This window comes from Coenobita brevimanus, chromosome 1, assembly GCF_032717465.1.
Source record: "Coenobita brevimanus isolate Jiangsu-jjx chromosome 1, ASM3271746v2, whole genome shotgun sequence".
Taxonomy (NCBI): domain Eukaryota; kingdom Metazoa; phylum Arthropoda; class Malacostraca; order Decapoda; family Coenobitidae; genus Coenobita; species Coenobita brevimanus.
The window spans coordinates 20895936-20917997 of record NC_136954.1 but is presented as its reverse complement, the minus strand read 5'-3'; positions in this window follow the sequence as shown (position 1 = coordinate 20917997).

Below are 22062 nucleotides of genomic sequence, written 5' to 3'. Positions count from 1 at the left end.
ACCACATCTGTTTAACAACTATCTACCTATCTATCACTCTGTCTGTCTATCTATCTACATCAGATCATTTATGGAGATTTATTACCTTCATTAAAAACATATCTCCTGTTTTACATCTGTTGATCTATCTGTCTGTCGATCTATCACTCTACATCAAATCATTTACACAGCTTTATCCCCTCCAAATAGGAAGATATCTCCTGTTTAAAATCTATCTGTCTACCTATCTACCTATTTTCATCCAGTTAACTATGACGACATTATAGCCCCTTCACCTTGCAAGGTTCTCCAGTTACTTGAAAAAAAAAAAAAAGTAAAACTAAGACAAAAAAGCGTTATTACTCAAAACAGGTTATAATAAAAAATGATAATCACTTTCGTTATATTACAATTTGCAGAGTTCCTGAAGCTATGTAGCCTCTCTCTCTTTCTCAGAGCAGAAAACTTCAAAGCAGCATCTCTCTCTCTCTCTCTCTCTCTCAAACAGAAAAAAAGTTCAAAGCAGCATCTCTCTTTCTCTCTCTCTTACAAGGTATGAGGCTGAGGATATTAGCCCACCTGGTCAAACATGAGGTTCTTAACCAACCAAAGCAGAGGTGAGGCAATGCCAAGCCTAAATAATAATTGTAAAAAATATTAGGCCGATAAACTATTTTAAAAGAAGTACATATAGCATGAAAATAAAATAGTTACATGATTTTAATTAAAAAGTTATTAAAAGTCAGTCAAAGATAAGAGCAAGTGTTAGGTAAAGTGAGTTGACTTGGTGCCAGTGGTATTGGACGAGGGTGGATGGGATGCAGAATGGGTGTTCATTACCGTGTAACGTGAGGCACCCCTCGCTGTGAGAGATCTTGTTTCCCGTGGCATTCGGTGAGGGTGGATGGTGTGCAGGGCTGGGAGAGGTGGGTGGGAGGGAGGCTGGTGGTGGCCTGGGGTGGATTGGAAAATGTAATAGTGTACGAATCACCCCGACTCCCCTCCAACTTTTGCATTAGTATCTCCCCACCCTCTGAAGCAGGGTACAGGTCATGTCACTGGGTGGAAGGCCCTCCGCATTAACAGTTAGAATGAACTGTTGGTACCCTGATTTAGGCGGGAAGGTGGCCCTGCACAGATCATCAGAGTTAGAGGTGGTGGACCCACCCACATTGGGTTCGGTAGAGAGTGGAATGGGATGGGAGGGAATGTTGGCTCCTGTAGCCTCTCGCTGAGCCCCTGCCCTGGCGATGGAGTGATGGTGTTGGGCTCTTTTACGTGTGCGGTGACGCCGGGGTCGGGTTACCGGAGACTCATCCCCTGTGGCATCTTGAGTGGAATTGGTCTCGGCCTTGGACCGCCCCTCTTGGGACTCGGGCTCGGCCTCAGGCAATCCCTCGTGGGACTCGGGAGTGGCCAGCCCCTCGTAGGACTCAGGCTCGGCCTCAGGCAGTCTCTCACTGGACTTGGTTTCTGCCTTAGGCTTCCCCTCGCCGGACTTGGGCTCAGCCTGGGGCACCCCTTCACGGTACTTGGGCTTCCCCTCAAGGGACTCGGGCTCGGCCTCAGGCAGCCCTTTGGGGGAATCATGCTTGGGGGCCCCTTGTTGAGGCCCGGCCTCGACAACAGAATTGTGGCGTCGGGCTCGTTTACGGGTTCGGCTATGCCGGGGTCGGGTTACCAGAGACTCCTCCCCTGCAGCATCTTGGGTGTGATCAGCAACAGACTCGGGCAGCCCCTCGCGGGACTCAGGCTTGACTTTGGGCACCCCTTCGAGGGACTCGGGCTTCCCCTCAAGGATCTTGGGCTCGGCCTTAGGCAGCCCATCGCGGGACTCGTACTTGGCCCCCAGAGCCACTTTTTGAGACCCGGCCTTGAAAATAGAGTCATGATGCCGGGCTCGTTTACGGGTGCGGTGACGTCGGGGTCGGGTTACTGGAGACTCCTTCCCTGGACCATCTTGAACGCAACTGGCATCAGCCTCGGCCTCGGGCAACCCCTTGCAGGATTCGGGCAGCCCATTGCGGAACTCTGGTTCGGCCTCGGGCAGCCCCTTTCGGGACTTGGGCTCAGCCTCAGGCAGCCCCTCCCTACAATCGGCCATGGGCAGTCCCTCGGTGGTCTCGACCTCGGGCAGTCTCTTGCCGGGCTCATCCTCGGGCAGCCCCTCGCTGGGCTCGTCCTCGGGCAGCCCCTCGCTGGGCTCGTCCTCGGGCAGCCCCTCGCTGGGCTCGTCCTCGGGCAGCCCCTCGCTGGGCTCGTCCTCGGGCAGCCCCTCGCTGGGCTCGTCCTCGGGCAGCCCCTCGCTGGGCTCGTCCTCGGGCAGCCCCTCGCTGGGCTCGTCCTCGGGCAGCCCCTCGCTGGGCTCGTCCTCGGACAGCCCCTCGCTGGACCCGTCCTCGGGCAGCCCCTCGCTGGACCCGTCCTCGGGCAGCCCCTCGCTGGACCCGTCCTCGGGCAGCCCCTCGCTGGGCTCGTCCTCGGGCAGCCCCTCGCTGGGCTCGGCCTCGGGCAGCCCCTCGCTGGGCTCGGCCTCGGGCAGCCCCTCGCTGGGCTCGTCCTCGGGCAGCCCCTCGCTGGGCTCGGCCTCGGGCAGCCCCTTGCGGGACTCGGGATCGTCCTCGGGCAGCCCCTCGCGGGACTCGGGCTCGTCCTCGGGCTCGTCCTCGGGCAGCCCCTCGCTGGGCCCGTCCTCGGGCAGCCCCTCGCTGGGCCCGTCCTCGGGCAGCCCCTCGCTGGGCTCGTCCTCGGGCAGCCCTTCGCTGGGCTCGGCCTCGGGCAGCCCCTCGCTGGGCTCGGCCTCGGGCAGCCCCTCGTGGGCCTTGGGCTCGTCCTCGGGCAGCCCCTCGCGGGACTTGGGCTCGTCCTCGGGCAGCCCCTCGCGGGACTCGGGCTCGTCCTCGGGCAGCCCCTCGCGGGACTCGGGCTCGTCCTCGGGCAGCCCCTCGCGGGACTCGGGCTCGTCCTAGGGCAGCCCCTCGCGGGACTCGGGCTCGTCCTAGGGCAGCCCCTCGCGGGACTCGGGCTCGTCCTCGGGCAGCCCCTCGCGGGACTCGGGCTGGTCCTCGGGCAGCCCCTCGCTGGGCCCGTCCTCGGGCAGCCCCTCGCTGGGCCCGTCCTCGGGCAGCCCCTCGCTGGGCTCGGACTCGGGCAGCCCCTTGTGGGACTCTGGCTCAGATTCAGGCAGCCCCTCGCTGGGCTCGTCCTCGGGCAGCCCCTCGCTGGGCTCGTCCTCGGGCAGCCCCTCGCTGGGCTCGTCCTCGGGCAGCCCCTCGCTGGGCTCGTCCTCGGGCAGCCCCTCGCTGGGCTCGTCCTCGGGCAGCCCCTCGCTGGGCTCGTCCTCGGGCAGCCCCTCGCTGGGCTCGTCCTCGGGCAGCCCCTCGCTGGGCTCGTCCTCGGGCAGCCCCTCGCTGGGCTCGTCCTCGGGCAGCCCCTCGCTGGGCTCGTCCTCGGGCAGCCCCTCGCTGGGCTCGTCCTCGGGCAGCCCCTCGCTGGGCTCGTCCTCGGGCAGCCCCTCGCTGGGCTCGTCCTCGGGCAGCCCCTCGCTGGGCTCGTCCTCGGGCAGCCCCTCGCTGGGCTCGTCCTCGGGCAGCCCTCGCTGGGCTCGTCCTCGGGCAGCCCCTCGCTGGGCTCGTCCTCGGGCAGCCCCTCGCTGGGCTCGTCCTCGGGCAGCCCCTCGCTGGGCTCGTCCTCGGGCAGCCCCTCGCTGGGCTCGTCCTCGGGCAGCCCCTCGCTGGGCTCGTCCTCGGGCAGCCCCTCGCGAGACTCGGGCTCGTCCTCGGGCAGCCCCTCGCTGGGCTCGTCCTCGGGCAGCCCCTCGCTGGGCTCGTCCTCGGGCAGCCCCTCGCTGGGCTCGTCCTCGGGCAGCCCCTCGCTGGGCTCGTCCTCGGGCAGCCCCTCGCTGGGCTCGTCCTCGGGCAGCCCCTCGCTGGGCTCGTCCTCGGGCAGCCCTTCGATGGGCTCGTCCTCGGGTAGCCCCTCACGGGACTCGGGCTCGTCCTCGGGCAGCCCCTCGCGGGACTCGGGCTCGTCCTCGGGCAGCCCCTCGCGGGACTCGGGCTCGTCCTCGGGCAGCCCCTCGCTGGGCTCGTCCTCGGGCAGCCCCTCGCTGGGCCCGTCCTCGGTCAGCCCCTCGCAGGGCCCGTCCTCGGTCAGCCCCTCGCTGGGCCCGTCCTCGGGCAGCCCCTCGCTGGGCCCGTCCTCGGGCAGCCCCTCGCTGGGCCCGTCCTCGGGCAGCCCCTCGCTGGGCCCGTCCTCGGGCAGCCCCTCGCTGGGCCCGTCCTCGGGCAGCCCCTCGCTGGGCCCGTCCTCGGGCAGCCCCTCGCAGGGCCCGTCCTCGGGCAGCCCCTCGCAGGGCCCGTCCTCGGGCAGCCCCTCGCAGGGCCCGTCCTCGGGCAGCCCCTCGCAGGGCCCGTCCTCGGGCAGCCCCTCGCAGGGCCCGTCCTCGGGCAGCCCCTCGCAGGGCCCGTCCTCGGGCAGCCCCTCGCAGGGCCCGTCCTCGGGCAGCCCCTCGCAGGGCCCGTCCTCGGGCAGCCCCTCGCAGGGCCCGTCCTCGGGCAGCCCCTCGCAGGGCCCGTCCTCGGGCAGCCCCTCGCAGGGCCCGTCCTCGGGCAGCCCCTCGCAGGGCCCGTCCTCGGGCAGCCCCTCGCTGGGTTCGGACTCGGGCAGCCCCTCGCTGGGTTCGGACTCGGGCAGCCCCTCGCTGGGTTCGGACTCGGGCAGCCCCTCGCTGGGCTCGGACTCGGGCAGCCCCTCGCTGGGCTCATCCTCTGGCAGCCCCTTGTGGGACTCTGGCACAGACTCAGACAGCCCCTTGCTGGGCTCGGACTCGGCCAGCCCCTCACTGGGCTCATCCTCGGGCAGCCCCTCGCTGGGCTCGGCCTCGGGCAGCCCCTCGCAGGAGTCGGGCTTGTCCTCGGGCAGCCCCTCGCTGGGCTCGGCCTCGGGCAGCCCCTCGCAGGACTCGGGCAACCCCTCGCAGGACTCAGGCTTGTCCTCGGGCAGCCCCTCGTGGGACTCAGGCTCATCCTCGGGCAGCCCCTCGCGGAACTCGAGCTCATCCTCGGGCAGCCCCTCGCTGGGCTTGGACTTGGGCAGCCCCTCCATGGACTCGGGCTTGTCCTCAGGCAACCCCTCGCTGGGCTTGTCCTCGGGCAGCCCCTCGCGGGACTTGGGCTTGGACTCGGGCTTGTCCTCAGGCAACCCCTCGCTGGGCTTGTCCTCGGGCAGCCCCTCACGGGACTTGGGCTCGTTCTCGGGCAGCCCCTCACGGGACTCGGGCTCGTCCTCGTGCAGCCCCTCCCTGGGCTCGTCCTCGGTCAGCCCCTCGCCGGGCTCGTCCTCGGGCAGCCCCTCGCCGGGCTCGTCCTCGGGCAGCCCCTCGCCGGGCTCGTCCTCGGGCAGCCCCTCGCCGGGCTCGTCCTCGGGCAGCCCCTCGCCGGGCTCGTCCTCGGGCAGCCCCTCGCCGGGCTCGTCCTCGGGCAGCCCCTCGCTGGGCTCGGACTCGGGCAGTCCCTCGTGGGACTCGGGCTTGGCCTCGGGCAGCCCCTCGCGGGACTCAAACTCGGGCAGCCCCTCGCTGGGCTCGGACTCGGGCAGCCCCTCGCTGGGCTCGGACTCGGGCAGCCCCTCGCTGGGCTCGGACTCGGGCAGCCCCTCGCTGGGCTCGGACTCGGGCAGCCCCTCGCTGGGCTCGGACTCGGGCAGCCCCTCGCTGGGCTCGGACTCGGGCAGCCCCTCGCTGGGCTCGGACTCGGGCAGCCCCTCCGTGGACTCTGGCTTGTCCTCGGGCAGCCCCTCGCGGGACTCGGGCTCGGGCAGCCCCTCGCTGGGCTCGGACTCGGGCAGCCCCTCGCTGGGCTCGGACTCGGGCAGCCCCTCGCTGGGCTCGGACTCGGGCAGCCCCTCGCTGGGCTCGGACTCGGGCAGCCCCTCGCTGGGCTCGGACTCGGGCAGCCCCTCGCTGGGCTCGGACTCGGGCAGGCCCTCGCGGGGGTCGGACTCGGGCAGCCCCTCGCTGGGCTCGGACTCGGGCAGCCCCTCGCTGGGCTCGGACTTGGGCAGCCCCATGTGGGACTCTGGCTCAGACTCAGGCAGCCCCTCTCTGGGCTCATCCTCGGGCAGCCCTTTGCTGGGCTCGTCCTCAGGCGGCCCCTCGCTGGGCTCGGACTCAGGCAGCCCCTCGCTGGGCTCTGACTCGGGCAGCCCCTCGCTGGGCTCGGACTCGGGCAGCCCCTCGCTGGGCTCGGACTCGGGCAGCCCCTCGCTGGGCTCGGACTCGGGCAGCCCCTCGCTGGGCTCGGACTCGGGCAGCCCCTCGCTGGGCTCGGACTTGGGCAGCCCCATGTGGGACTCTGGCTCAGACTCAGGCAGCCCCTCTCTGGGCTCATCCTCGGGCAGCCCTTTGCTGGGCTCGTCCTCGGGCGGCCCCTTGCTGGGCTCGTCCTCGAGCAGCCCCTCGATGGACTCGGGCTCGGCCTCGGGCAGCCCCTCGATGGACTCGGGCTCGGCCTCGGGCAGCCCCTCGATGGACTTGGGCTCGGCCTTGGGCAGCCCCTCGCGGGACTCGGGCTCGGCCTCGGGCAGCCCCTCGCGGGACTCGGGCTCGGCCTCGGGCAGCCCCTCGCGGGACTCGGGCTCGGCCTCGGGCAGCCCCTCGATGGACTTGGGCTCGTCTTCGGGCAGCCCCTCGATGGGCTCGGCCTCGGGCAACCCCTTGATGGGCTCGGCCTCGGACAGCCCCTCGCGGGACTCGGGCTCGGCCTCGGCCTCGGGCAGCCCTTTGCAGGACTTGGGCTTTGCCTCAGGCTGCTCGTTGTGGGACTCGGTCTTGGCCTTGGGCAGCCCCTCGCATTGGGGTCTGGGTTCAGGGAGAGCCTGGCGCTGGACGGTGTGGCAGGTCTTACTGTAGATGCCGTGAACACTTATCAAGCGGTCGTGGTGCTTCCACTCCCCAGCCCTCCTCCTGGCCAATTGTTTTACGCTTTTGTCCAAGTGGTAGGGTTGGGTGGCGGTGGTGGTGGAGGTGTTTGGCCGCTGAGCCCTCCGTCTGCCCCACGCTGTGGCAGTTGAGGGTGATGGGGATGCAGGCGGTGGTGAGGGCCTGCTTCTCGCCCCCTACCACCACCACCACCAGAGGATGGGGGCAGCTACGGTAACGAGGCACCCCATGAGGACGCCATATGGTGCCAGCCCCGCTGCGGTGCGAGACCAGCCTTCCCCAACCAGGAGGCAGGTGAGGCGGCTAGCCAGTTCCTGAGGGAAGCCGGCCTCCCCATAGTAGTGGCAGGGCACCAGCGCCGCCCTTCCCATCAGTCTGTCCCACCAACCACTTGTTGCCCGCCGTCGCGCCGCCTCCTTAATAAGATTCAGCACCCACAGTTGAGTGACCTCCCACCAGCCCATGATGGCCGCCGCCACCGCCAGTATCCCTACCAGCACCCTCCTCATCCCCTCCGTCCTCGTCCTCAACCCCCTGACCAACGCGACCTCCTCCCCCTTCCCGCCCGACTCCGTCCGCCTCCCCAACAAACTCAACACGTTTTCCCACAGCATTTTTTCTGTTTTCAACAGATTTGCAATTATTTGTTACTTTATTATCTTTGGACTCTTTAAAACTGTTTTGTAAGCGATGTAATGCAATACTACGGTTTTGGGAGGTAAAAGAGTTGGTGAGAGAGAGAGAGAGAGAGAGAGAGAATAATAAAAAGATGAAGAAAGTTTTAGGATGAGGAGGAGAGGGAGGGAGTGTAGGAGGAGAAGAAAACCTGAATAACGAAGAGCATAGAACAAAATCGTCTGCTGATAACAAGAACACAGGTTTAAAGATTCGATGGCAGTGACAAGGAGAACATTATCAATAAGAAAAACCTTCCCTGATTCCCATGAAAGAATGTGGCGGTAACAGGAGGAAAATAAGAGATGTCACCGAATAAAAGATGTCACAGTATACATGTCAAGATGTCACTGTCAGTGTGTCACCGTATAAAAGATATCACCGTATAAAAGATGTCAAGATGTCACCGTGTAAAAGACGTCAAGATGTCACTGTGTAAAAGATGTCACCGTATAAAAGATGTCAAGATATCACTGTCAATATGTCACCGTAAAAAAGATGTTACCATATAAAAGATATCACCATATAAAAGATGTCACCGTATAAAAGATGTCAAGATATCACTGTCAAGATGTCACCGTAAAAAAGATGTTACCGTATAAAAGATATCACCATATAAAAGATGTCAAGATGTCACCGTGTAAAAGATGTCACCGTATAAAAGATGTCAAGATGTCACCGTGTAAAAGATGTCAAGATATCACCGTATAAAAGATGTCACCGTATAAAAGATGTCAAGATGTCTCCGTATAAATGATATCACCGTATAAAATATGTCACTGTATAAAAGATGTCAAGATGTCACCGTGTAAAAGATGTCAAGATGTCACCGTAAAAAAGATGTCAAGATGTCACCGTAAAAAAGATGTCAAGATGTCACCGTGTAAAAGATGTCAAGATGTCACCGTAAAAAGGATGTCACCTTATAAAAGATGTCAAGACGTCACCGTATAAAAGATGTCATCACCGTATAAAAGATGTCATCACCGTATAAAAGATGTCAAGATGTCATCCTATAAAAGAGCCATCCATCCCTCATCCAATCCTATGTCACCCCATAAGGAGCACAGGAACCCGGGGCTAGGCAAGTTGGTCCTGACATTGAAGATGAGAGTGACCAGCCTCACTCATCCCTGAGTGGCATTATGTGAGCAATAAACCCCAACCACCCCTTGGATATAAGCCTACACAGGCTCAGTCCGATTGGAGCACCTTAATTACCCACTAAACCGCCAGGTGCCATAATTTGGTTACATGGTTACCACCCAGCGTAGTAAATGGTTTCCTGGTGTACAGGAAACCATTTGGATTGTCACTCAGAGTAGAGTCACCCATAGGCAGTGGGAAGAGGAAAGAATGAAGGAAAAAAAAAACTGAAGGTGGAGTGTAAAGTCACCCATAGGCAGAAGAAAGAGGAAAGGAAGGAGGAAAGAAAGGCAGAAGAGGAAGGATGGAAGGGAGGAAAGTGCAGACACCCAAAGCAGCACTACATCGAGTGAGTGGATGGTGAGCGACCCCCCCCCCCCTTTACCACAAATGTCACCGGATAAAAGATGTCAAGATGTCAATAGTAGAGATAACTTTTGTATTCGACTCTCGCTATGCCGATGTTACTCCTCTGGCCGTGATTCACAGGAGCCTGAGAGTGTTGATAGCTCTTAATAAGTTTGGTCCTTAACCCGTCACGTCCCGAGGTTTTCCGCACCTCCGACATCCCCCAGTCCCGAGGTATTTTCGATTTTTTTTTTTTTTGGCTAAAACCTTCGCTTTTGGTGAGAAACATCGAAAATTCATAGAGAAATCGCTCACCTGAGGTTTAAAGTGCCCAATCCAGGTAGGAGTTCCTCCTTACCTGAGTGGGTTTTCTAACATGCTGGCACCAAAGAAAACGAGTTCTATGGGAGGGTAACTATTTCATCCACTCATAAACGGTATTTATTTATTTACTTGGTACGAATGTATATGTAGTATGACAGTATATTGGTTTTCAAGCAGTAATAAAGGCATTATAAGCATTGTTTCACTCACTAACTAATCACCATACCTGACCTATTTTTGCCACACTACCTGATCATTATTTCTGGCTGTTTCTTCTTCTAATGCTATGTAAACATTGTCCTCCACATTGTCATCGATTGGGGAATCACTCTGGCCCTGAATAACTTTACTAGCCAGGTCACTGGTAACAGGTCCTTTGCCAAGACAATGGCGTGAGGGGGGGAGGGGGGAGGTTATGCAGTGTAAGGCATTGTCCCTGCTTGGTATCTTGTACAGGAATAGAGGAAGGTGTCCGGTGTATACATACGAAAAATCACGTGCGAAAATTGAAAATTGTGCAAATTAGGTACATTGCAATTGCACGACGTACTGGTACGTCGCCGGGACTGGCAAATGCAAATCGTGGTGACGTACCCATACGTCGTCGGGACGGGGCGGGTTAAGACAGCGTGATCAGGACTGGTGGAATCGTGGCCTGTGAGTCATAGCAGCCCGGGGTCAGGCCTCGCTATCGGCTCTTTTTTACTTTTATTTTCATTTTGTTTCCCTGTGGACTTGGGATCTGATCCCCCCCCCCCTCCGAGATGTTCATTTCGTTATTTTTCACTTGATGGTGTAAGTTATGTTATACATGTTATTCCTCGCTGCACGCAACGCCATTTTTTTTCTCCTTATAACTTGTGATAGGTACTTTTTTCTTCGCCATCATTATGATATCCTTGGACTGAACGGGTTAATGGAGTCTGATTTGAATACTTTCAGTAGACGAGACTATTTCTAAGGTGACTAAAGTGGACTGAAGGCAGAAAGAATATAAAACAAAAGGTGTGATGGTAATAAAGTATTTACCTGCTGTCATTGCCCTACCTGGTGGTGTAGTGGTTAGAAGGCCTCAGTGGAAGTGACGGCCGTGCACTAGTTAGTTACCCCACAGAGTGACTGGATGTTTTTCGCTCATGTAAAGCCACCAGGAGAAGTAGGCCGGTCAACTGCCCTGAAATCTAGGATACCAGACTGGGAGAGCCTAGCCTAGGGCCCCTACGCATACAAGGAGGTAAAATGGAATTGCCTGTTACCGTTTTATTTATTAATATTCATTTATTACATTCTACTGATGTCAACGGTTGACCAAAATTGTGATGTGCTATTGCACTTCCTGCTTTACTGAATGTGTGTGTGGGGGGGGGGGGGGCCGCACTCCGTTGAAAAGTAGTGTACGATGCACTGAGCACAAAGGAAGCACACGGATATTTGCTGAATGTCTGAGCTGTGGTCAGCCCTACAGTCCTCCTACATCGACACATATTCCAAATGCTTTTTCATTATTGACTTCTACCTTAATACACTTTATAGCACTGAGGAACGCACACACCAACATTTCTTGCTTGAGTTTACCCATGCAATTATACTGTATGTTTCCACTGACCTTAACTTTGTTTAGACGCCTGTCTGTTACTAGTTTCTTTTCATAGCTTGTGGTTTATTATGTTGGTTCCTCACCCCTCTTAGAAGAAAACTTGATTAGGTAAGTCGTAACATAGTAGGTGTACCGGAAAGTGTACCTGGAAAGCGAGATAGAGCTTGAGATAAGCAGCTCGTTTACACCGAGAAGAGTACCTTTAATACAGGTTATCTGGAAATCAGTAATCTTACTTTTGTTATAAGAGTGTAAATATTATAAGAAAACTATTTTTTTATTTCCTTGAATAGTAGATTTTATCGAAATATTAATGCAGTGAAAGTAAAAAGTATTGTGAAAGAAAGTAGAAATAACACTTAAAAATCCTTAAAAGTAAATATAAGAAATTGTATCTTGTGTATAAATGGTTTTCAAAATTAGATCTATAAATATTTATCCCGAGAAAAAGATAGCTAATTAAAAAAAAAAAGTTTTTGTTGCAATAAAATTTTTAACTTAATATTAGAGGTGATATGCCAATCGAGCTTTTATATCTGGTTTTCTAAGAAATAAATTTAATTTACGTGCTTAACTATTTAGTTTTAGCAACTAAGAAGATTAGGGTAGAGCTTTTTCTTCCAAAATGAAGAATTATAGAACCCATAAAAATATAAAGAAACAAACAAAGTACATCAACAAAATCCCAATATCATGCAGCGGCCTCAAAACCAAAATGATGAGTTGGAGAAAAATGACACATATAAAGACGATACAAACATACCATTAAAAAAGTAGTCCCAGTAATTACATGAAGACCGTGAAAGCCTGTCGCTACAAAAAACAAGATCCAAAAACTGAGTCATTAATAGTAAACGGAGCTTCAAAGTATTCAAAAGCCTGAAGAGCTGTAAAATAAATACCTAGGATTCCTGGGCTTACTCCAACCATTTGCCGATGCTGTAAAATTATTTACTAAAGAGCAAACAATACCAACCATATCCAACTTTCTATCATACTGTTTCTCCCCCGTCTTCAGATTATTTATTTCCCTCTTAGTTTGAGCTATCTTACCTTATCAAACTGGATTAGTAAATTTTAATACAGGAGATTTATTCTTCTTATGTTGTCTAAGCCTAGGAGTCTATTCAACTATAAGTGCTGGTTGGGCTTCGAATTGCAAATACTCAATACATGGAAGACTACGGGCTGTCGCTCAAACAATTTCATACGAAGTTAGACTTGTTCTTATGCGGCTAGGTTGCTAATTCTTAGTAAAAATCATCATAGCGCTATTCTTGGTATGAAGTTTAACAAATCTTTATTAATTAAGAGACTTCGACTTTCGATTCGTTCGTATACTATATTTACAAGGCAAAATAATCCTGAAGAACATAGGCCATGACCGACCATTACAACACCAGCACCGTTCATATCTTTACTTGTTACTTACCATAATATACTTTCTGGTTGCCAGTGGTGCTAAGTATAGAAAACTGTAAATGCTTCCTTTGCCGTTGTTTTTGCTGATCCTACTCTTATAATTGTTTACTGTTGCTATATTGTTGCTACTGTTGTTGCTGCTGTTGTTGCTATTATTGTTGCTACTGTAGTTCTTGATGCGATTACTGCTTTTGTTGTTGCTGCTCCTGTGGATGCTATTATTATTCTTACTGATGACATTGTTAATATAGCTGTTGCTGTTATTGTTATTCTTGTTGTTACTATTACCCCCACAGGGATTTTACCAGTCTTTTCAGTCCTTCTCCCTCCCTTACCGAGCTTAACAACGTATCCGCGAAGCGTTATTTCTGTCCTGCCAGACTCTTCCAACTCTTGACCCCTCCCCCTTCGTCCCACCCTTCGGCGCGCTATTGTGCTCTTTCGTTAAACTTTCTTTGGAGTTAAATGCAGACATTTGACCATAGGCTCCTTCGTGTTGCATAAATTGAACTGAATACTGCCACCCCAAAAGGCGCACACACCATGATATGCTGTGCTTATAATGTTTTACAACAGTTTAAGTCCGACTGTTGTTCTTCACAGTAAATACAATGTCAGGATTTGAGTGTAATTCTATCTGCATTACTCACGACTTAAATTTTCGGTTTCTTTAAGGAGTGATAAGATTTTCTACCTTTCGGGACAATTTGTAAAGAGCAATAACTAGTTGGTTATAAGATAAAGCAGACAAGCTAGGTAAGTCCATTCAGACATGCCAAGCATTCAGAAGTCAAGGGAATATTCCTGTTGAAGTGATTACATGTACAGTTCGAAGACAAAAGCCTAATCAAAGATGTAATTATATTTCTCACAAATAAATGATCTGGTGAGATCCAAAAATAGGAAAGAGTCAACACAAAAGTAAAGAAACTTATAACAGAGTGAAGGTAAAATAGTCCCTGCATCCGTCCAGTCAGAGCCCACAGCAATAGCCTGCGTATCTGACAGAACTTGTTCGATAAGTAAATCGCTTTCACTTCTCGTGTAAACACTGTTTAATTCAATATTTACCGCTAATAAATCAACCATACATTTTGTTTTTTTATTATTACAAAATAAACTTACATAATACAGGATTAAGTATATTTCTGAAATTTATATTTGGGGTTTGTCATGACTGGGATTAGCATAGATTACAGTGAGGTGGTGGGGAGGATGGAAGAGGAGAGAAGGGAGAGGATGAATGGAGGAAAGTTGGAGAAGAAATGAGAACGAGGAATGGACGGTGAGAAAAGGAGTGATATAGACTTCAAAGAGAGAGCTTTAGGAGTAAAGAAAAAGGAAAGACTCATCCGAATGAGATGCAATAAAGAGAGAACAGAAGGACTAAAAAGGATTAGGACATGCGGATACGAGGAAGCAGGTGAAGTGTAAGGAAGAAAAACGGGGGGAGAAAGAAGAAAAAAAAAAACAGGGAAGGGGTGGAATGAAGTAGACTATATTAATAAGAACGAGGAAAATCAGAAACGTTGTTAAGGAGGGAAAAATGAAGTTGGTATAGAGTATATAAAATTGTGGTCCAGCAGGAAGAGGTAAGGAGGTGTGAAGTGTGGGGCACAATGATGGGTGGAAGAAAGGGAGAAGGAAATAAAGAATGAGTGTTGTAAGATTAGGTGAGGGGAGCGAAGTGAGATAGTGTGTCAGTAGTCAAGTGAGATGGAGTGCTAGGGTAGAGACTCAGGAATAGCACCGGACTTTATTTCTACCACAGAATACTGACGCGTAGCATAGTGGTTTGGAGTGCTGGCTAGTGGGGTGGCTAGGTGTGCCTAAGTTAAGATCCTTATGGCTGAAGTTTATATACTTATTTATTTATGTATTTATTAATTTACAGTCATTTAATGCCAGCAAGGTAATAGATCGATAATTCATTCACAACGGTCTCTCTCTCTCTCTCTCTCTCTCTCTCTCTCTCTCTCTCTCTCTCTAAAATAACTGAGGAAATTTATCTAAAGGTACAGTTGCTGGCATATCAAACAGAAACAGCCCGTCCACCAGCGAGGTGGTGTAATGCTCTCTGCATCTGGTAACACTGACAAATATGGAACTTCACCAGGTTTCGTTCGGTGGCAATATAATTTATAAGCAATGTTCCGCCAGAAAATATACCTATAATAGCATGTCATAATTACGGTAAGGTTGTAATGTCTGCAGTTATCCAGTCTGAACACGTGCACATTACATCAATTATGCCATTAGTTACAAAAATCGCTTGTATTAAATGCAGTTATTATGAATGACAGTTAATATTATTAATGACACTGATTATTATGACACTGATTTCATGAATGGTTTAGTTTCTGGTCATGAACCATGCAACAGTAAACAGTTCATCATATAAGTCATAGTTTCAGCTTCCCCACAACTATCAATGAACAGAAAATTATCGTGACGCCCATCCTCCCTACCGTTAATCTGACATTGGTAGACCTCAGAAATCGAAGCAAGTTCACTACATATAGGAGGTGGCACCTCAGGAGGCGGCAGGGTGGGGGTGGGGGACCTGGGAGACAGGAGGAGGGAGGTGGGTGAAGAAGGGGGCAACAGTGGTCGAACTGGGGGCTAGAGGAGAGGGATGATGGGTTAGGGGACGGTAGACTTTGGTGGACGACAGGAGCTACAATGGGAGAGATAGATTACATGATGATGACTGGGCCAAATCATTGTTTCATGGAGAATATGGAATCTTACGGTCAGACCATAAAACGTTATGTTGACGTTGCCACGTGTTGTAATTGACCGTCATGGTTTGTAACAATTCACGACACACTTAACACTGGGTGGCTCAATACCCTTTAATGAGTACGGTGACTTTGTTAATGTGCAAATATATGACACGTCCCTACAGTTTGCAGATGTTACAGCTGTTGTTATAGTGATTGGGAATTACAGTACTCTTGTAGCCTAAATCGCCGCCCACATTAGCGGGCAGTGACTGGTGGACTGTCCGCCCCGAGCTTTCTTTTCGATTGATATCCTAAATTCCTCTATATCGGTGATTTAACTCTTTCAAGCCTTTTTTTTATTATTAATAGGTTTAATAATAATGTCCTTGGGCTGAAAGGGTTAATGGCAGATCTGTTTGTAACCCTTTCTGTGCGAGATATCATTTCCATGCTGAATAAATTGCTTTCAAGGCAGCAAGAACAAAATACAAAAGGCGTCAACATAGCGAAGAATGGATAGATGGACGTGTAAGATGGGACTGCATGGATTGGTGGATGTGGGGTGGGTTGATGGATGGATGGGTGGGTAAGTTTGTGAGAAGGCGGTATATATACGGTATTGGTGGAGTGTGTGTGTGTGTGTGTGTGTGTGTGTGTGTGTGTGTGGTGTGTGTGTGTGTGTGTGTTTGTGTGTGTGTGTGTGTGTGTGTGTGTGTGTGTGTGTGTGTGTGTGTGTGTGTGTGTGAGAGAGAGAGAGAGAGAGAGAGCATGTTGTAAGTCATCTTGCGGAGCTCCAGTCTTGGCGACTGGGTGGGTAGTTTAGTAGGTGCTGGATGAGTGACGTGGGTTGATGGGTGGACAGGTGGGGTGGATGGAGTGGGTGGTGTGGGGTTCGTAGTTGGAGTGAGTACGGCTGGTGAGTGTGGTGTGCATAGTGGGAGGAGTGGGTTAAGTGGGTGGGATTTGTAGGGTGGATGAGTGAGTTGTGCGAAATGGATGGGATGAATGGAAAGGGTGTACAAGTAGGATGTGTTGGGTGGCCACGGTGTGTGAGTGGGTGGGAGGGTTGAGGTGGTTTAGCTGGGTTGGACACGTGGGTGGGGTGACTGGGTTTCCTGGGTAGGTGAGTTGGTGGGTGGATGTGTGGCTTCCCGGAGGACAAGTCCAGGAGACCCGCTTACCGCGCTCAGTGAGTGGATAGGTATATGGGTGGATGGGTTATTAGTTAGTGGATAGGTATATGGGTGGGTGGGGTATTAGTGAGTGGGTAGGTATATGGGTGGGTGGGTTATTAGTTAGTGGATAGGTATATGGGTGGATGGGTTATTAGTTAGTGGATAGGTATATGGGTGGGTGGGTTATTAGTAAGTGGATAGGTATATGGGTGGGTGGGTTATTAGTAAGTGGATAGGTATATGGGTGGGTGGGTTATTAGTTAGTGGATAGGTATATGGGTGGGTGGGTTATTAGTTAGTGGATAGGTATATGGGTGGGTGGGTTATTAGTGAGTGGATAGGTATATGGGTGGGTGGGTTATTAGTGAGTGGATAGGTATATGGGTGGGTGGGTTATTAGTGAGTGGATAGGTATATGGGTGGGTGGGTTATTAGTTAGTGGATAGGTATATGGGTGGGTGGGTTATTAGTGAGTGGATAGGTATATGGGTGGGTGGGTTATTAGTGAGTGGATAGGTATATGGGTGGGTGGGTTATTAGTGAGTGGATAGGTATATGGGTGGGTGGGTTATTAGTGAGTGGATAGGTATATGGGTGGGTGGGTTATTAGTGAGTGGATAGGTATATGGGTGGGTGGGTTATTAGTGAGTGGATAGGTATATGGGTGGGTGGGTTATTTGGTGGGTGGGTGGAAGGAGCAAAATAGGTCCGCTGGGGAATAGGTCAATTCGGTAACAGGTCCAGGGTTAAAATGCCAGTTTCGGAAAATAGGTCCCTGGAGAATCCATCAGGGGAAATGGTCCTTATTGGAAATAGGTCCAGTGGGTAAAAAGAGTACGGATGGAACACAGGTGCCTATGGTGAAATGGGTCAGTGTGGGGATTTGTGCCCATGGATAGAAAATAGGCCCATTGGTAGGTCCACAGAGCAAATAGGTCCGTGGAAGGAAGATAGGCCCAGGGGTAAAAATAGGTCCATGGGAAAGCTATTGGAGGTAATATATATCCATGGATAAAGTATGTCCATGAAGGAAAATAGGTCTGTGGGTAACATTGGTCATTTGATGGAAAATAGGTCCATGTAGGAAAATAGGTCCGTGGGGAACATTGGTCATGTAATGGAAAATAGGTCCATGTAAGAAAAGTAGGTGCCTGGTGGAAAATAGGCCCTAAGGTGAAATAGGTCCATCGGGACAAGGGGGTCCATGAGAAGGCCCTTGAAGAATTAGGCCCATAGGGAGTAAATGGGTCCGCTTGACAACAACTGCAGGGGTGAAGTAGGTCTAAGGGGAAAATTGGTCAACGGAGGAAAGTTGGGTCATGGCATAAAATAGGTGCAATGGTGAAATGGGCTCCTGGGAAAAATGAGTCCAAGTGAGACAGATCCTTTGGAGAAATGGTTACAATTGGATGAACATAGATCCTTTGGAGAAATGGGTTCATGGAGGAAAATACATCCCAGCGGGAATGTAGGTCCAGGAAAGAAAATGGGTTCACGGCATGAAAATAGGTTCCTGAGGGATAATAGGTGGGTGAGATGCCCCGTAATGGGTGTGTAATTGGTGACGGGTGAGATGCCCCGTAATGGACGTGTAATTGGTGACGGGTGAGATGCCCCGTAATGGGTGTGTAATTGGTGATGGGTAAGATGCCCTGTAATGGGTGTGTAATTGGTGACGGGCGAGATGCCCCGTAATGGGGGTGTAACTGGTGACGTGTGAGATGCCCCGTAATGGGGGTGTAATTGGTGACGGGTGAGATGTCCCGTAATGGGGGTGTAATTGGTGACGGGTGAGATGCCCCGTAATGGGTGTGTAATTGGTGACGGGTGAGGTGCCCCGTAATGGGTATGTAATTGGTGACGGGTGAAATGCCCCGTAATGGGTGTGTAATTGGTGGCGGGTGACGTAATGGGTGTGTAATTGGTGGCGGGTGACAATGGGTGTGTAATTGGTGGCGGGTGACGTAATGGGTGTGTAATTGGTGACGGGTGAGATGCCCCGTAATGGGGGTGTAATTGGTGACGGGTGAGGTGCCCCGTAATGGGGGTGTAATTGGTGACGGGCTGATGTGCTTTTAGTCTAAAATCCTTCCTATCCAGCTGTTTGGGTAGTAATGTTGCCGTGGGTGTCGCAGGTCCCAGCGGTGCTTAGTGACAATACAATGATAACACTTCCATCACTGTAGCCCGCTTTGGTATTGGCTCATTTTATCTAAACTTTCTTATCTCAACGTCCCAATCCCAGGATTTCGTTTTCCTTGACGTTAATCCCTTCACTCCGATGACGGACTGTTTAGTTTAATCTCGCTGCAGAGGGTTTTATTGGCCTGAAGAGAGACTCCAAACCCCATAGATTAGATAGTGCTTTCACTTCCCCTTTCGCTAGAAAAATATATCTCCTAAGATGACTAAATCGTCCGTGGGTAACAATTTACTGATAGAATACGACACCGGAAGATGTTTAGAGATGGCAGCAATGAAGCCCAGGAGACGCCATAAGAGTGCAAGAATTAGTGAAGATTATTCCTATCTCCTCCAGGTCAAACAAAGCCTCCTTAGCTGATTGCACTCACCTGGAGATAGCAGAAGAGAAAAATGATATGAGAGAGAGAGAGAGAGAGAGAGAGAGAGAGAGAGAGAGAGAGGAGGAGGAGGAGGATAGGCTGTTTTCATGCTGCTTAAAAAATAAAAACTAAAGGCACAGAAAATGGCGCTGTTTTAGAGAGAAGGTCTTATGCCAAGCGGCTTTGTTGATTCGTAATACCTCTCCCATATTGATTTATCCTTCAGAATGATTTATTTAGAGATTTGTTTAGTGATTTATTCAGCATAGTCCACATCATTATCCTCGTTTATTTTATTGATGCAGAGTGTGTCAACATCAATACCATATAAAGAACATAGACAGAAAATGGTAAGGGGAAATATGCGAAAAAGAAAATGGTAAGGTGAAATATGCAAAATGGAAAGGTGTAAATGGTAATTAATGGTAAGGTGTAAATGGTAAAGTGTATGTGTTAAGGTGTAAATGGTAAGGTGTAATGGTAAGGTGTAAATGGTAAGGTGTAAATGGTAAGGTGTAATGGTAAGGTGTAAATGGTAAAGTGTATGTGTTAAGGTGTAATGGTAAGGTGTAATGGTAAGGTGTAAATGGTAAGGTGTAATGGTAAGGTGTAATGGTAAGGTGTAATGGTAAGGTGTAATGGTAAGGTGTAAATGGTAAGGTGTAAATGGTAAGGTGTAATGGTAAGGTGTAAATGGTCAGGTGTAAATAGTCAGGTGTAATGGTAAGGTGTACTGGTAAGGTGTAAATGGTCAGGTGTAATGGTAAGGTGTAATGGTAAGGTGTAAATGGTCAGGTATAAATGGTCAGGTGTAATGGTAAGGTGTACTGGTAAGGTGTAAACGTCAAGATGTAAATGGTAAGGTGTAATATGCCAAATGAGTCGGGAAGGAAGCGGTGTTACAAAGTCTCCTGAGTCACACTTTTGTATTTCGAGATTCTGTAGCCAAGGAACAGGACGGAAGGCTGATGAAAGTCACACACACACACACACACACACACACACACACACACACACACACACACACACACACACACACACACACACACACACACACACACACACTCTCTCTCTCTCTCTCTCTCTCTCTCTCTCTCAGACGATTGATAATTATAATTGGTTGTTGTTGTTGATGATGATGGTGATGATGATGATGATGATGATGATGGATGAAGACGAGCAGGAGGAAACACCCTCTGCCTCCCCTCCTCACCCCAAAGTGGCAGGTTATGTGTACCTTGAAATATTTCCTCAAAGAAACCCCGTTGACACGGAGGCAGGGAGGGTAGAGAGGAGGTAGGGAGAGGGGGAGAAAGAAGATGGAAGGGAGAAGTGGACAAGTAGGGAGGGAGAAGGAGGAAGGAGAAAAGGGAGAGAGATGGGAAAATAGGATGGAGAGGGGGAGAAAGAAGATGGAAGAAGCGAAGTAAGAAAGAATATAGGGAGGTGGGGAGGAGGAGGAGGAAATGAGAAGAGGGAGTGTAAAGAGAGAGATGGAGACAGGGCGCAAAGGGGAAGAGAAAGGAAGGGAAGGAAAAGAGGAGAGGTAGGGAGAGAGACTGGGAGGTAGAATAGAGTGAGTGATGTAAAAATATATAAGGGAATGAGGGGAGGAGAAGGGGAAGGGAAGGAAGGGAAGGGTGAGGCAGAAAGAGAGAAAAAGGGAAAAGGGAGTACAAGTGGAGGTTTGAGAGGGAAAGGAAAATGGTGGAAGGAGTAAGGAAGGGTGTAAGGAAGGGCGAGGGGGAGGGGGAAAGGGAATTAGAGCTGCGTGTGAGAAAAGAGGAAGAGGAGAGGTAAAAGAGGGAAGGATGGGGAAGAGAAGAGATGAGAAGAGGGAGGGGACGGATGAAGGAAAAGGTAAAGGAGGAAGTAGGGAGGGACATTGGAAAGAGGAGGTGAGGGGCGAGAGGAAAGGAGGAAGGGGATAGAAGGGTAGCAGAGGTTTAAAGAGACGAGGGAGAGAAAGGAAGAGGGTGAGAGGTGGAACGTGGGAGAAAAGGGGAGAGGTGGAAGTGGGATGGCAAGGGTGGGATAGAAGGGGGAAGAGGAACAGGAGAGCACGAAGGACGAGGAAGAGGGGAAGGAAGGGGGAGAAAGGAAAGAAAGAAGAGTGGGGGAAATGGAGGTTAGAATGGAAGAAGGAAATAGGGAAACAGTAAAGAGAGGGGAGAAAAGGAAGATGAGGAGGAGAGGAGATGGAAGGGAGGAGTGAGGGAGAGAACGGAGGGGGACCAAAGCAGACAAGAAGTAGGGAAAGAAAGTAGTTGGGGATGGAGAGGGTGGAAGAGAAGGAAGGGTAGGGAGACTGGGGGATAGGGAGGAGAAGAGAGAAAAGGAGGAGGGGAGAGGACGTAAAGTGGGGGGAGGGTATGCAGGGGGGGAGGGTAGAAAGAGAAGGGGGGGGTGACAGACAAGAAACCCTGAACGCAATAGCCGAGGGGAGGAGAGGGGAGAGATGGAGGTAGGAAGAGGGGAGGAGAGGGAGGGAAAAGGAGATTTGTGTATGGGAGAGAGAGAGAGAGAGAGAGAGAGAGAGAGAGAGAGAGAGAGAGAGAGGTGACGGAGAGGGGAAGGAGGGGGAGGGGCATGAGCATGAACCCTGAATACACAATACCAAGAGGAGTTGGGGGGGGGGTGGACTGGGGGAAGAGGGAAGAAAGGTGGAGAAAGGGGGAAGAGGGAGTGAGAGGGAGGGAAAGGGAGGACTGAGGAGGGAGGGGAAGAGGAAGGAATGAGTGAGAAACCTGGAAACAGTAGTCATGAGGAGCAGGATGGGGTAAGAGGAAGATGAGGAGGAGGAAACGAGAGAATGGGGAAGTGGGGAGGTGAAGGGAGGGTGGGGAGACGAAGAAAATGGGGGGAAGAAGGTGGGGAGAAGGGAGAGGGAAAAGAAAGGAATCTGAGGGGAGAAAAGGGGAAACTAGAAACACCTTGCCGAGAAAGTGAAGGCAGAGCGGGGAAAAGGATGGGGGAGGATGAAAAAGTAAAGCTTGGGATGAGGGGAAGAGATGTATGTAGGGAGAGAGTGGTCAGGTAGGGAGGGGGAAAGAGAGGGGATGGGGGGGGAAGAGAGGAGGTAGGGAGAGGGAAAGAGAGGAGGTAGGGAGGTGGAGAAGGTGGAGGTACGAAATGGAAATCCTGAATAAAATGGCCGAAGGGTAGA